At 36.2% G+C, this 15,988-nt stretch overlaps 1 long non-coding RNA gene across 2 annotated transcripts; it reads right to left on the reverse strand.

Annotated features, from left to right (window-relative positions):
- Positions 1 to 217: 217 nt before the first annotated feature.
- LOC118767138 lies at positions 218 to 6,436 on the reverse strand. 2 transcript variants are annotated; one of them, XR_005003038.1, is made up of 2 exons: positions 6,349 to 6,436; positions 218 to 479 (listed from the first exon to the last, which is right to left on the reverse strand). It is a non-coding gene; the product is annotated as an uncharacterized LOC118767138 (long non-coding RNA). The 2 variants fall into 2 exon arrangements; XR_005003037.1 differs by lacking the exon at positions 6,349 to 6,436 and adding an exon at positions 6,172 to 6,323.
- Positions 6,437 to 15,988: the final 9,552 nt, after the last annotated feature.

Genomic DNA, 15,988 nt, shown 5'->3' on the forward strand with positions numbered 1-15,988 from the left:
AATTGGTTTTGCGTTTAAAACTTGTCTTATTTTTACATTTATGGGACCGAACAGACTTATTTTGCCAACCCAATACATACACAAGTGTAATTCTGTTATACCGAAATTGCTGGGTCCTAATGAGAAATTCGTTATGAGATCGTAATAGCAAATCGTATAGACACTCAATTGTTTGTATCTTAGCTATAAAAAAAATACGAATATATCAACGGTCAGGTCAGCAGTGAATCAGAATTTATTTATTAAATGTTAGAACGAAAGCGTTCCAGCCGTTACCTTTTTTTATGGAAATCCGAGGCCTTTTTCAAAATTTGAAACCGTATCAAACCTTAACTATCCTTTTTTTCCCTAACTTTTTTTGTACTTCTTAGGCATTTTCCCAAACATCACCGTCTCATCTTTTGTGGGAATTCGGATATTCTTTTTACAACGAAAGCGTTCCAAACTTGAACATTTCTTTTTTCAAATTCAAATTTCATCTGAGATAGAGGCAATACCAAATGAAATTAATGAATAGAATACGAATCCAAATTAAAAATAAATAAATATTGCTTTCTTTGTCAGATAAATGTGCTTTCCTGTTTCTTCTTTCTCCCATTTATTTTCAACCTTTCTACTATTATTTGAATTAACAAAAAAAACATTTCCATCATAGTGTTTTATGACATTTTGTAGCTCTATTCTTCCTTCAACACTTTTGTTTATCGTTTTTGAAATTTGAATAAAGTTTTCCTCTTTTCAGACTCATGATGATGAATTGCCAAGTAGAAGAAGAAAAAAAATCCAGTGAATTTATCGAACAATATGACGAATCACCTGTCTCGCCACAAGCTGTCTTTGTTGATCAGATACTGTCCATCCAGCGGACATTATCCGAGTACTTGGTAGTTCTTAGCAGTGGTTCCGATTTTTTTTCTTATTATCAAGAACGGATATAATGAAGCATTTCTTTGTTATAAGCTCCACTGTTTATTTTGAATTATACCATTGTATGCTTTCTTACGCTTGGAGACAGAAGTATTTATTGTGATTGTTCATAAATTGCATCTATTATTCTGATGAAAATCTAGGCAGTGAGCCGGCAATATTCTCCAGAGTGTTGGAAGAAAAAAAAACATTGCGGTGTGTTTCTCTGTGAAGATGCGTGGCCTAATGGTTAGGGTGTTGCTCGCAAGATCGTGGATTCAATTCTCGGACCGGGCAGTGTGTTGTATTCATGAACAGAACATTTCATTTCATGTTAGTCCAGTCTACTCTGCTATAAATAAAAAACTCTGCGGTGGACTGGGTTTTGTTCGAGGGGAATGTGATTTCGCTCACTTATACGCCACAAAAACCCCAGATAACTGTTCCTATGAGTCCTAGGAATCAATACAGTAATGTCCAGGATGATGATGATGACGAAACGAGAGGGTGCTGAAAAGTTCCTCGCTTTAAGGGTATCACGAAAGGCCAGGCTGGAGGCCCCACCTTCCGAGTTATTTTACAGGGTTTAGAAAATGTGGAGGTAAGTAGGATTGCTGCAATAAATTTGTGAATCTGAGAGGGAAATAGTTGGAATAAAATCATGATTATCTAGTCCTCCTGTATTTTATTTTACCCAAAGCCAGGAGCTTTTCAGACCCTCGCGTGTTTCCCACCTCTTTGTGTTCTGAGTTGAAATCCTACCATCGTCTACTATTTCTGTTATGTCTCTGGGGTCGATAAAATAAAGTGCCAGTTAAGTACTGAGATTGGTGGTTTCCATTAATACCCTCTTCTAAAAATAACTGGCTTAAATTAAAGATCTTACTGCAATAAGAGAAGAAAGGATCAGAGATTCCAGAAGGTTGAATTTCTAGGTATGGATGATAGTGCATAGAGGTTAGGGCGGAGAAAGAGGATGTCGACAAACTAAGGATGACATGAGGTTGTGAGACGAGTAGTACGGGGGTGTTTGATTGGTAGTGGTACGAGACCAGCTAGTTCCAAGAAAAGAGACCATTATAATAGTGGTAGAAAAAAAAAGAGCGGACATCAGATTTGTGGAGTGTGTCCGACTGTGATGGAATACCAATCAGCTGAGTGTCTTTTCACCGGACGTGATCAAGGTTGTCAGTGTGCGTCTCAAATTTAGAAACAATACTCCATTGTGGGGCTCACTTAAGCCTTGTAGAATGTTGATAGTTGTTGGGGACTGAAATATCGTTTGGTCCTAAAGATAAAGGCTATAGTGGGATGCTGTTCTTGTTATGCTAAGGAGAGATCTTCGATGAGAGTGAGGTTGAGAGGACTCCAGCTGAATGCCGTTCATGTTTAGAGTGGGTTATAGTGCAATAGTGCTTTCTTGTTATGAGTAGTACTTCAGTAAGTTGTTTTGGTGTTAAAAGGGCTGGAATAGCCCCACTGGAGGATGCTCCCGCGGTCTCCATTTATGGAATGAATGTAGGATTGGTATGAAATGTCTGTTTCATGTGGATGATGCATGTATAAAGACTGGTTAGTAAGGAATAAAGAGTCGTGTCATCTGCTACAGAGTGGATATTGTTCAATGTGGAGGTAAGTAGATCATTGACATATAGAAAGAAGGCAGTTGGGGGTATAACAGAACTATAGAAAGAGTTCCCTCAATATACGAGGTCTGATCACACCTTTCTTCGAAGTATTGCTATAAATAGCGGAAGTGAGTTAGGACGTTAAAACTTAGTGCGCATACACAGCAGAGGTCAAGGTCAATCTCTGCCAAGCGGCTTCACTCTGCGTGCTTTAGCATCGTTACTATGGCAACAGTCCGGATACATATTGATCAGACCACGTATGATGGAATGATGTAATCTGATAGAAAACTACCAGCTGCAGGTGAAAAGTTTTGATAAGAGCTTTACATACCAGATACGTTCGAAGACTTTGCTAATGAATAGAGCAACAACATTGCTATATTATTTACATTATTTATATTTGACGGATATTTGTCCTCATTTTGTTTGTTGTTAACACAACGTTTCGGCTTATATATCCTTCAGCCTTTATCAGGTGTCTTGGGGAAATTTCAAACTTGGACTCTCATTCCTAAGGTATATTGTCCACTATCGGTGAAGCACTATCGGAGATTATCATATATGCTGGTGTTTTGAAGCTAATTTTATTTTTAGACTAGCAGAAATACCCGGGTTGCCCTGGTTAAAGAAAATAATGAAATTCAAAAATGCCTTTTAGATCTCTAACATGAAACAGACTACGCAGGTCTCACCTCCTAGTAGCTGAGATACCAACTTTATACGTTAATAACCTGGCGTTTCCCAGGTTACAGAAAATAATGAAATTTAAGTATGTCTTTTAAATCTCTAAGTAAGATGAAACATAGATTATGCAGTTTTCAACAGTTATTAGCTGAGGTACCAACTCACTGTTAAAATTGTTAAAAAAAGCAGGTAGTTCTTAGTCTTTGGAATCACCTTCAATTTGAAACACGTTGAACCTGAAAATGCATAAATTTGAGAAGAACTGCCCTAGGGGTGCTCCTCTCCTATTAACAAATACATTCAACAAAAATTCTATCACATGACATGAGTATAAACAAACGTATTGAAAAATCCGGAAATCAATCGCAGTTTAATTATCTAGAGCTTTTAAATATATAACGTTTTGAATGTGTCCTTTAGTTGGTGTATAAATAAAAAGATTTTGGGTACTTCCAACTCGGTAACATCCTACATATAATTGCGCATGAAAGAAGCAAGGAGAAGCAAGGTGAAGTCCAACAACCTTGAGAGACTGTCCTTGAGATTTATTTATTGTCATAGCGAAACTTAGTTTCACTGGGAACTGGAACCGTTTAAATTCAAAGGGGAGGTCATATGGGATTAACGGGATCCATGGAATGAAGGCATCCTTACCCTTATAGTTCCCAATCATAACTGTTGCCTCTAGGACATGGGGTCGCATCGATTTCATCACCAGTCTGGTGTCATTGCACAAACACGGTGGATCCAAATTCCTGAGCAGTATGATCGGGGCCCCCTTTTTAAGTGTAAGTGGTGAGGTGGCATCCCAGATAGCTAACCTGGATCTTCAAGTTGCCGCTGAGGATGTTGTAGATTGTCTGGATCAAAGTATACTTGCTGGCCATTCTCTTGATGTACAGCTAAATAGATAACAGTTGGATGCCGTTCATACACTGGAAAATTAAACGCTCTCCAGGCTACCTCGTTGCTACTAGTGTAGCATGCCATCTGGTAGCTTGTCACCTCATCATTCTTGTTTACCTCCTGAAGGCCAAAAGCAGCCATGTCTGACGCTTTGTTCACATACTTGCATACATACTTTCACAGTGAGAGTTACATGCTGACATCTTCAACAGCTTTTGCCGAAAAACGTGCAAAAAGGTCGTGCCTATGATGAGAACGTTGTCCTAGTAGAAGCAGGGCCTTGATTTCATCCCACCAGAGGGTTGCAAGTGAAAGTCACGAAAGATCAGGCCGTCCATATGTCCTGACATATGACATTGCATCCTGCGTTCTCTTGTGCATATACCGAGGGTTTCCAATGAATGTAGATGGCAGAATGACCAACTGTCCCATGTTGCTGACATCACAATCTGCTGCAATGGCATCGTACAGGTGGACATATGACTCCGCATATAGCTTTTTCTGATGTTGGCGAATGAAGAGAAAGCGCTCGCTGTCAACCTTTGCATACGCATCAACCAGGAATTGATGGAAGAGGTCACGGTACTGCAGAAGATGGCTTGGATTGGCAGGGCGGATCATCAGCATGTAAGCGTAGTAGTCATTGGCTGAAACCTTCCTGTTAGCGGGCTGTTTTTTGCTAGGATCTACTTGTGAAATGTTAAAATGATGTCCAGCTTGCCCTTGCCAGAAGATTAGTGGGTACTGCAGAGCATCAGCAGCAGCAATGAGACAGCCTGGAGACTTTCCACTGCATGAACGGCATCCAACTGTTATCCATCTAACTGTACATCTAATGAATGGCCAACGAGTATACTTTAATCCAAACAATGCACAACGTCTCCAGCAGCAACTTGAAGCTCCAGGTTCAAATACATTGACTGCTTTCGTTGAGCTTTGTTGCACAGATCCTTTTGCTTCGACTCTTTTCTAGCAAGAAGTCTCACATGACAACAGAGAACTAAACAATGAAAGAGATATGTCATCGGTCAGACTGTTGAAGGGCATCCAGGAATCAAGAGAGATTCAACACTGGAAAGGGTCTACACAGTGCATCCCAACAACTTTGAATGTTAGTCACAACTACAATGTAATGTTAGTTATCAACATACAAGTATAATTATTCACATTGGAATTTAAATAGAAATATCCAGTGTTAATAAGTAGAGTTGTGCCAAAAATAATCATATAGGATTCAAATGTGAAATATCAAGTGCTAATAAGGCGGCTTGTTCCAAAAATATCCGAAATATGTATTGGAAAATCAATGTACAATATATAGTACCTCATTCAATTAATTGAGAAAAAGGCGTCATTCTCCGTATGAAATTTTTTCTCTCTCTCACACACACGCACACAACTATATATCTTATGTATATGAAACAGATCTGTTGACAATTGATAAAGTAAATGAAAGAAAAGGTGTCTCTGTATGAATTTTTTCTCACACACACACTCATATAAATATATATCTTATATATATAAAACAGACCTGTTGAAAATTGAAATTTTATTCGGAAATGATCCTTTACTTACGGATACACAAATGGAAAGCTGTTTGGCCGTTCATAGAGGACACACAAATATATGTCATATATATATATATATTATATATATATATATATAATATATATATATATATATGTATATATATATATATTAACGTCGTATTTATTACGTTCGCTATTTTCCAGTAAATATCTGTACTTCGTTGTGCCATTTATTTACTTTTATGTATATATATATATATATAATATATATATATATATATATAAAACAGACCTGTTGGCATATGAAAAAAGGCCGCTATCTCCGTATGGAGATGGTGTGTGTATGTGTGTGTGTGTGTGTGTGTGTGTGTGTGTGTGTGTGAATATCACACACACACATAATAATATACATCATATATATGAAACAGACCTGTTGACATTTGAAAAAGAAGGCGTCTATCTCCGTATTGAATGTATTTTTACACACACATTCACATTAATATATATTAACAGACCTGTTGACATATCAAAAACAGGAGTCTATCTCCATGTGGAATGAATTTACACACACATAAATATATATCTTATATATGAAGCAGACCTGTTGACATTGGAAAATTTCTTTACAGAAATGAACCCGTACGCAGAGAAACACAAATAGAAAGCTGGAGAACATAAAGAAATGAAAGTACTTTTAGAAATTCTTTTCTATCAGAAATCGTCACAACTGTAATGATGTACACACATGTGTGTGTGTAAATAGCTGGTTACTTAGTTACTACGTCAGAACGCCAGACACAAGAAGCTGACATTGACAAAACGGTTTGAAGAAGGGATATTACCTCCGCTTTAGAGAAGGCGGAAGATATTGTTCTTAGTTGTGTTTGTTTGTTTGTCCGTGGACGAGATATCACAAGAACCGCTGGATAGATTCGGATGAAACTTTCAGGGATGTTTAGCCTCATGACTGGCACGAACTGATTTGATTTTGGAGTCGATCTAAAATTTTCCCTATAGACCTTAATGGTGGTAATGACAGTATATCAGTGGACAGACTAAAAAAGGTCTTTATAGAGAAAACTGTCGCTGTTTCCACTGCAGACGACACACACAGTATTACAAACACGACCGGTACACCCACCTTTACATTCTATGACTACCATTGGGGTCGATCAGGTACCGGACTAGGATTCTGGATTATTTTTCCGCTTTTTTTTTCCTTAATTTTTGAGAGCGATCAGGTTCATTTTTAGTATTCTCGTTTGTGAGAGCAGTCAAATTTATTTCAGATATTCTCATTTTAAAAATCATCTCCCGCTAATCGTTGAGAAGCCTTGGCAGAAGTTTGCGCTCTCTGAGTTCTCTTGTTATACATATAAAGCAATATTATTTATTTTTGATAAAAAAAGAAATCAAAACCGTATTATTATTTTCCAGGTCAAATTATTCATTTACCCCACGTATGGTTACAGATTGATCCAGAGGTTTGGCCTTGCATAGAGGACACACATACAGACAACGTATTTTATATAAGGTCGTCAAGTATGAAATTTGTAGAAAAGAAAAACAAGTTTTCTAAATACAAGGAATAGTTTTATTCATCAATGTATGCATCCATATTGTCAATACCCTTTTGCCATTTCAGCGGTAGCTTGTCCAGCATGGAACTGTAAGAGTCAAAAAATTCTTGGAAGGTCTATTTTACAGCATCGTCGGAATTAAATTTTTTTCCTATCAAAAAGTTATCCAAATTCTGGAAGAAGTGGTAGTCAGTGGGGCAAGATCAGGTGTGTATGGTGGATGATGGAGAACTTCCAACTCCTGTAGTTTCGCCAATGTCATTTTTGCGATGTGTGGTCTGGCGTTGTTTTGCAATAAAATAGGAGTGGATCTGTTGACTAATCTAGGCTGTATTTTTGTTTCTACATCATTTGGTCCAGTTGGTTGCAGTATACTACGGCTGTGATTGATGAACCAGGTTTAATGAAATCATAATGGATCACATCTGCGCCAGACCACCAAACATATACCATCAGATTCTTTTAATTAACTTTGCTTTTTGGACTGTGGTTTGGTGGGTCGCCTTTGTCCAACCATTGTGCTGAACGTTTACGGTTGTTGTATTGGATCCATTTCTCATTACACGTTACAATTCGATTAAAAAGTGATTCATTTTTGTGACGAGAAAGTAGCATAATGCAGGCTTCCAAACGTTGCTGTTTCTGATTTTCAGTGAGTTCACGTGGAACCCACTTATCCAACTTTTTCAGTTTACAGATTTGAACTAGGTGAGTCAATATTGTTTGCTTTCTAACACCAAACAGCAACGATATTTCACAGGCACTTTGAGATGGATCTGACTCGACAATGGCTTTCAGTTCGTCATTATCCACCTTTGTTTCTGGTCGACCGCCTTGCTCATTTATGAGGTCAAAGTTACCAGAACGAAATTTTGCAAACCAACTAGATACTGTCTGCTGTGTAATAACATTAGAAAGAAATACTCCATTAACATTTCGAGCTGTCTGTGTGTTTCCAAGAAGGAATTCTTATTTCTAAACTGTACGAATTTCCGACTAATCCATCTCTAAACAAAAACAGCAAAAAACGATTTATAAAGCACAAAATGAGTTAGAATAAAGAAATAGATGAGTCAGCTTTCTAAAAAAAAATTAAAGATTGTCAAAATATAATAATGGCGCAAAATGAGCAGCTGTCAAAGTTTACCATATACCTTACTATAGATTTCATACTTGACGACCTAATAGTAAGATAAACCAAAATCATTTTTTAAAAATTCGATCCTCAAATATATCTAAATATTTTTGAGCAATTTCAATATTTTCCTTCATTCTGACCGACAAGTCTAGTGTATGATGCCATACAAATTTCTAAACCATGCAATTGTAAGTACACAATCTCTGCATTATCCATAATTTTCTGTAATAGTTTGGCTTTTTCTATTGGCTTTGGAACTGGTGGGCGCTTAAATAGCGTTTGCACGAAAGCGCTTAAATAACATCGCAACTATAATAGTTTTGGTATTTTTTAATGTTTGCCACACAACAACATCTTTATTTGTTTCTGAGTCTGCCATAAATTGTATTTATCCGTTTTGTCTCTTAATATCATTCAACGTTGAAGAATCTATGTTATATTCACGCAATATAGTACTCTAGTTTCCAACTCTTTTCAAACGTATTATTTCAATTTCCGGATCTTTCTCAATTTGGTTTCTCATATTGACATCGGAGGACATTTTCATTATTAGATGAACAATATATAACTAGATAAAGGTGGATATAAAGAACTTAGGTGATAGTTTAATGTGAACTTGACGGAGTGATCGGATGCTAGAGATGGCGTGTAGAAAGAAAGTAATTGGTGAAGTGTGACAAAAAGAGCTAGACAATCGGGTTTATCGGATTAGTTGATACCAGATTAAGCGAACTTTACTGTATACAACGGTATCTTTATTCTATCTATGCTCGTCTGTATGTTTGCCTATGTATGAATGCATATGTATACGTATGCGTATGTATGTGTACATTTGTATATATGCATATCTATGTATTTAAATATATTTATGAAAGACCATGTACATATATATATATATATATATATATATATATATATATTATATATATATATATATATATATGTATTTATTATATATATATATATTTTTTTTCTGACATTGAAGAAAATGGTAATGTGTAGAATATATGATGCATGGACGCTAGGGAAATATATCTTGCGTATCACAGGTGATGTACAACACAGACAAAGGGTTAAGGGAAGTAGAAGAGGAATAATTTCAGGGAACTGAGTTAATTTCACGGAAAATTGAATGTTCATGCTTAGGGGAAAACCTAATCTTTGTCAACATATAAAGTGGCAGCTATTTTACAAGTAAAAAGCATCACATAATAGTAATTTATATAATTACAAAATGTGAGCTAAAGGAAATGACTTAAGTGGGCCAATATCATGAGTTTTGATAATTCAGAAAGGTGGTGACGTACGGAACGGAATGACATACGATAAAATAATTTTTTCAGTGTAGTGAAATTTCCGTTTTAGTTGAAGAAAGAAAACAAAAAATTAGAGTAGGTCGTTAACGTCATTCAAATAAAAGACGAATTTCCAGTGAATTTCATAGAAATTTTTTATGTTTAACATTTAATTTAATTTTCTTCTTTATTTTCTTTTGGCCAGTTGTAATTTGCATTACTACAAAAATTTTGCTATGAGCTACTTATTCTCGGCACCATGGTGAGCAGTATATAGCGATTAGACACTATTCTTTTACTCTCTCTTATACTCCTCTTAGTATTAAACTGCGGGCAAGCTGGCGCACAGACTTACAAGATTAATCGGTAATATCAATCCCAGTATTCTTTTTACGGTCTCATACTTATTTTAAGTATCAGAACCACTTGGTCATGGAGCTTTAAAGGGGTAACAATATATACATATATATTATATATATATATATATATAATATATATATCTATAGTGTTTTTGTCCTGTTAATTATTATTATTATTGTTTTTTGTATTTATATTCGTATTACCTTTTGTTTTTTGTATTTATATTCGTGTGGCACCGTCCGTTTTTCTGTCCTTGTATCGTATACATTCGATCCTTTTTCCAAGAAATCTAATGCTCGTTAGCTTAGTTTTTCTTTGGAGGCTGGCCGGATCGGAGCGATCTCAAGATTAATCAGCCGAAATTGCGAGGATGATCCTCTTCTTGACTGAAGATTAGAGGCTTCGAATGACTCGTCCGTTTTTTGTGTCATCTATTTGAATGTTTTGCGTTCTTGTCCCATTTTGTATTTTTATATATATTTTTTACACACACACACACACACACCACACACACCACACACACACACACATATATATATATATTATATAATATATATATATATATATATATAATATATATATAATAAATAATAGTTTTTAGGCCAGTGTAATTTTAGATTTAGTGAACACTTCCATAGTACTCTTACCTTGTGTCACTGAGCAAGAAACATATGCCACCGCATATGTAATGATAAACGTTCACTCATATCGTTGCTATTATGTTAAACTGTCGAATGTCCAAATTTGGCCAAATGCACGTTTTGCAATATTTCATTTTACTTGAAATAGCCAGTTCTTTTTGTCAAACTGTCGTATCTCAAGCTGCTTCAGATGCCAAGATATAAAAATTATCAAAGTGTAGTACAATGGCTTAGCATTTTTCAGAAATGTAGTAAGTCCCACATACGACAGTTTTGCAAAAATATTTCTGACTGAAAATATCATACATGCATGGAGTTAGGATTTTATGCACCCAACAAAGTATTATTGTTAAGGTGAAACTGCTTCTAACGTAAAAAAAAAAAAAAAAATGGAAAGGTGAAACTATTTTTTCATTTTCTGAAAAAGCAACGTTTTGGACTTTCGACACTTTTGGACTTTCGACACAAAATAGCGATGATATGATTTTAAACATATAATGGCTGAGTCAGTAGAGTGTCAGATAAACTGTTTTGTGATTATGGCATTTAGTTAACTCCCTTTACGATCTGAGTTCAAATTCAGACTTTCATCCTTCCGACATGAATAAAACAAAAACTAATGATGATTTCAAATTTTTTGCACAAGGCCAGCATTTTCAGGGAAGAAGTTAGGTCAATTTCATCGACTCCAGCGTTCAACTGGTACTAATTTTATCGACCCCGATTCTGCCAGCTAGTGGCCTTAATAATAATAACAATCCTTTCTACTAAAGCACAAGGACTGAATTTTTGGGGGTGGGTGGGGGTGATTGCGGGGACTAATCGATTACATTATTTTATCAACTTATCGATTACATTATTTTATCAACTTATCGATTACATTATTTTATCAACCCCGAAAGGATGAAAGGCAAAGTCAACCACGGCAGAATTTGAACTCAGAACGAAATGACGGACGAAATGCTGCCAAGCATTTTGTCCGGCTTGCTAACGATTCAGGCAGCTCACCGCCTTAATAATAATAACAAGAAGGCGGTGAGCTGGCAGAAACGTTAGCACAGCGGGCGAAATGCTTAGCGGTATTTCGTCTGCCGTTACGTTCTGAGTTCAATTTCCGCCGAGGTCGACTTTGCCTTTCATCCTTTCGGGGTCGATTGAATAAGTACCAGTTACGCACTGGGTCGGTGTAATCGACTTAAACCCTTTGTTTGTCCCCTCTATGTTTAGTTCCCTGTGGGTAATAAAGAAATAAATAATAATAACAACAACAACAACAATAATAATAATAATAATTACGGAGATGTACTTGTATAGCGAGTGACTTAATCTGAGATCGTGTGCTGGAACGAAAACAATTGCAGTGTGGAAGATGTTTATAAGCCATCTAAGTAAGAAACACACAAAAACCGTTAAGTTCAGTTCAAGATTTAAGTTTAATTTGTCAAAATATTTTCATCGCTTTGAGTCCGCGACCTGTTCACTGACAAAACTTCGTGCTAATAATAATAATAATAATAATAATAATAATAATAATAATAATAATAATAATAATAATAGTCATCGTCATCGTCATCATCATCATCATCATCATCATCATCATCATCATCATCATTATTATTATTATTATTATTATTATTATTATTATTATTATTATTATTATCATCATTATTATTATTATTATTATTATTATTATTATTATTATTCATTTTCTCTTTATAACAGGTTTTGTTGGAGCTCCTGGAGTGTTGCATGCGTAGCGAGCTTACTACCTGCAGCCTACGGTACCATGTTATTCACTCTTTTCAGCTGTCTAATACTTCCTTGGTTATTCTGACCGTGCCAAGGAGGTAAACCTTTTGTGACAGTTCGACTGGGCAATCTATTCCAATTTCCTTTATATTTCTCTTGGTGGCAGTGTGGTAAGTATTTTGTTTCTCTAAAACATGGTTCCGGGTTCAGTCCCATTGCGTAGCATCTTGGGCAAGTTTCTTCTACTATAGCCTCGGGCTAACCAAGACCTTATGAGTGAATTTGGTAGACGGAAACTAAAAGAAGCCCGTTGTATAAATATATGTGTATGTGCGTGTGTATCTTTGTGGCTGTGTTTGTTCCCTACTACCACTTGACAACCGGTGTTGGTGTGTTTACATGCCTGCAATATAGCGGTTCGGCGAAGAAGTCGATAGAATAAGTACCAGGCTTTAAAAAACAAGTACTGGTGTCGATTCATTCGAGAAAAATTCTTCAAGGCGGTGCTCCAGCATGGCTACAGTCTAATGAGGGAAACAAGTAAAAGATAATGAATTTTTAATTTTCAGGCTGTGATTAGTCAGTTACATATGCCAGTTATTTTCAGGGTCTGCTACTGTACTGAAGCTATTAGTCTAGGTTACATTTGTACATAGAATGACATATCTAACTTTATCTTAGTTTCTGAATATGTATTATTATATCTGAAAACAATTTCTGAATATAGTACTACAAGAACAGAAATTAAACATCTTATGTTTAATGTGCTGCTCTCATCTTTTTCGCTCAAAATATACTCCCTTTGTAATCACAGTTATGATTTCCAACATAAGCAGAGGATACAGATTTGTTGAGTAGATGTATAGTTGATTAGATCAACCACTCTACTGTTACTTTATAGTTCTCTCAGCATTCTTTGGATTCGTATCGTAAAGAAAAAAACCCATTAAAAAGTTACGTGAATGAATACTACTTTGCGTTTCTCCGAGTCCTTCCATTTTTGCTCCCTTAACGCACATACCTCATGCGTTCAATCATTCATACAAGTGCTCAAAGGAACCGTACATATTGAAGACACAAATAAATCGTGATTGCAAAAGTTACTTGCAGCGTAAGGTGTTTTTATTAGTTGGAAGCAGTGATGGCGAACCAGTGACATGCTTCCTAGCAGAGATACTCTGTAGATTTTCAGGTAACACACATTGGATTTTGAAATAAAAAAAGCTTATGTAGCCTGATGTATTTACCGACAACTAAAAACATAGGCATGGCTGTTTATAGGCGCAGGCAGGATTATGTGGTTAAGAAGCAAGCTTTGCAACACACATGGTTTCGGGTTCAGTCCTGCAACGTGACACCTCAGACAAGTGTCTTTTACTATAGCTCTGTGCTGACCAGTGACTTGTGAGTGAGTTTCGTAGACGGAAACTGTGTGAAAGCCTTCATATATATATGTATATATTTATGTGTGTGTCTGTCTATATAAATGTGTTTGAATGAATCTTTGGATTTGTTACCCCATCGCTTGATAACCGGTGTTGGTTTACGTACGGCCTCGTAACTTAGCGATTCAGCGAAAGAATCCAATAGATTAAGTACAAGACAAGGCGGCGAGCTGGCAGAAACGTTAGCACACCGGACGAAATGCTTAGCGGGATTTCGTCTGCCGTTACGTTGTGAGTTCAAATTCCGCCGAGGTCGACTTTGCCTTTCATCCTTTCGGGGTAGATAAATTAAGTAACAGTTACGCACGGGATCGATGTAATCGACTTAATCCGTTTGTCTGTCCTTGTTTGTCCCCACTGTGTGTAGCCCTGGTGGGCAATAAAGAAATAAGATTAAATACAAGACTTAAATCTAAAAAAAAAAACCCAAAAAAAACACAAGTACTGAGATCGACTTTTTGACCAAAACCTTTCAAAATGGTGCAGTCCTATGACTGAAGCAAGTAAAAGGAGGAAAAAAAGCATACAAACTTCATGTAATGACATCCAATAACAGGATTGTTAACGAAGTTTAAAATTCCAGCGCACCAATGTAATAATGTCCACACCTCACTAGTTTAAAGCAAATGTAACAAGATTCAGTGATTAGAGAAAACCAAATAAATAAACCTTTATTTAGATCAGTGGTTCTCAACCGGGGTCCGTCTGACCTCTGGGGTTCATATATAAAGTTTTGGGGTCCACGCTACTAAGATAGTAAATTGGGGACCAACAGTAGTATTTTAATGGTCCGTGAAAAGTTTTCATTTAAATGTATGTATTGCAATAGACAGATATATTTCTTTCTCCAGCATTTCACATAGTTCAACCTACGTAAATTAATGTTTGAGAAACAAAATAGGGATTTTGATAGAAGTATCTATAAAATTAGTTTTTAAACTTTTTAAAGTCTAGGGAGAGTCATTATGCCAATATCATTAATACACGCACTGGTTCAATTCTACACCTTTATTATAATCAATTGGCTAAATATCCAACTAGCTAATCGATTGTTTGTTTAATTTGGTTAAACAGTAAGTCATTTGTTTCGCTTTTGACCATACTTACACACTCAACACACACGCGTACACACAAAGACGTATATGGGCACACATGCATGCACAGCAAGTGCACGTGCTTACACGCAAAACTCATACATGTAGACTCACTAAAGCACGCACGCATCAAAGAACAGAAGTACGCATACAAACACGCGCAAGCACACACACACAAGCACTCACACATAAATACAGAGAATACATACATACATACACACACACATACATACATACATACATACATACATACATACATACATACATACGCAAGCACACGCGAACACTAGCACGCAACAAGTCTCAAGCAAACAAACGCGGCCTCCGTAACGGATTAAGCCAAAAGTCATTGAAAAGGTTGGATGTAACAACGAAAGAGCTTTGACAAACAAAACAAATGATTTACTGTTTAACCAAATTAAACAAACAATCGATTAGTTAGTTGGATATATATAAGCAAGGGCAATGACCAAATAATATGCATCCAGCAAGTTCAATTTTGTGTCTTTTATAGTCTTGATGTCGTAATCAAAGGAGATAAGGCATCACAAATGACCTTTTTCAGAGTTCCCGTGAATGGTGCGAAGAAGCGGGGAAGTTATTCTCAAACTGGCAGAAGCCAGATTATAAACTATTAATAATTAAGGAGTGGAATTGAACCAGTGCGTGTGTTAATAATATTAACATAATGACTCTCTCTAGACACCGCAAAACTTGTTTCAACACACGAATTCATATAAAGAATCTTGCAAGCCAGATGCAAAAACGATGATGTTTTTAAACATCAAGTGACTCTGGGGGTCCACCATAATAAAATAGTAAGCAAAGGGGTCCATATGTAAAAAGTGGTTGAGAACCACTGGTTTAGAACTAAGTTAATCCTCATCGAGTAGATCTCCGATTAGTGACATCTTGACCATGACCAACTAATTTTTTTCAGCCAGAATTTAGGACTATATTATATCATTACTTATCTTTTAAAAAAAAAGACGACAGGGTGCAAAATGCTGGAGACTTGGCTGTTATTACT

Source organism: Octopus sinensis, linkage group LG19, assembly GCF_006345805.1.
Source record: "Octopus sinensis linkage group LG19, ASM634580v1, whole genome shotgun sequence".
Taxonomy (NCBI): domain Eukaryota; kingdom Metazoa; phylum Mollusca; class Cephalopoda; order Octopoda; family Octopodidae; genus Octopus; species Octopus sinensis.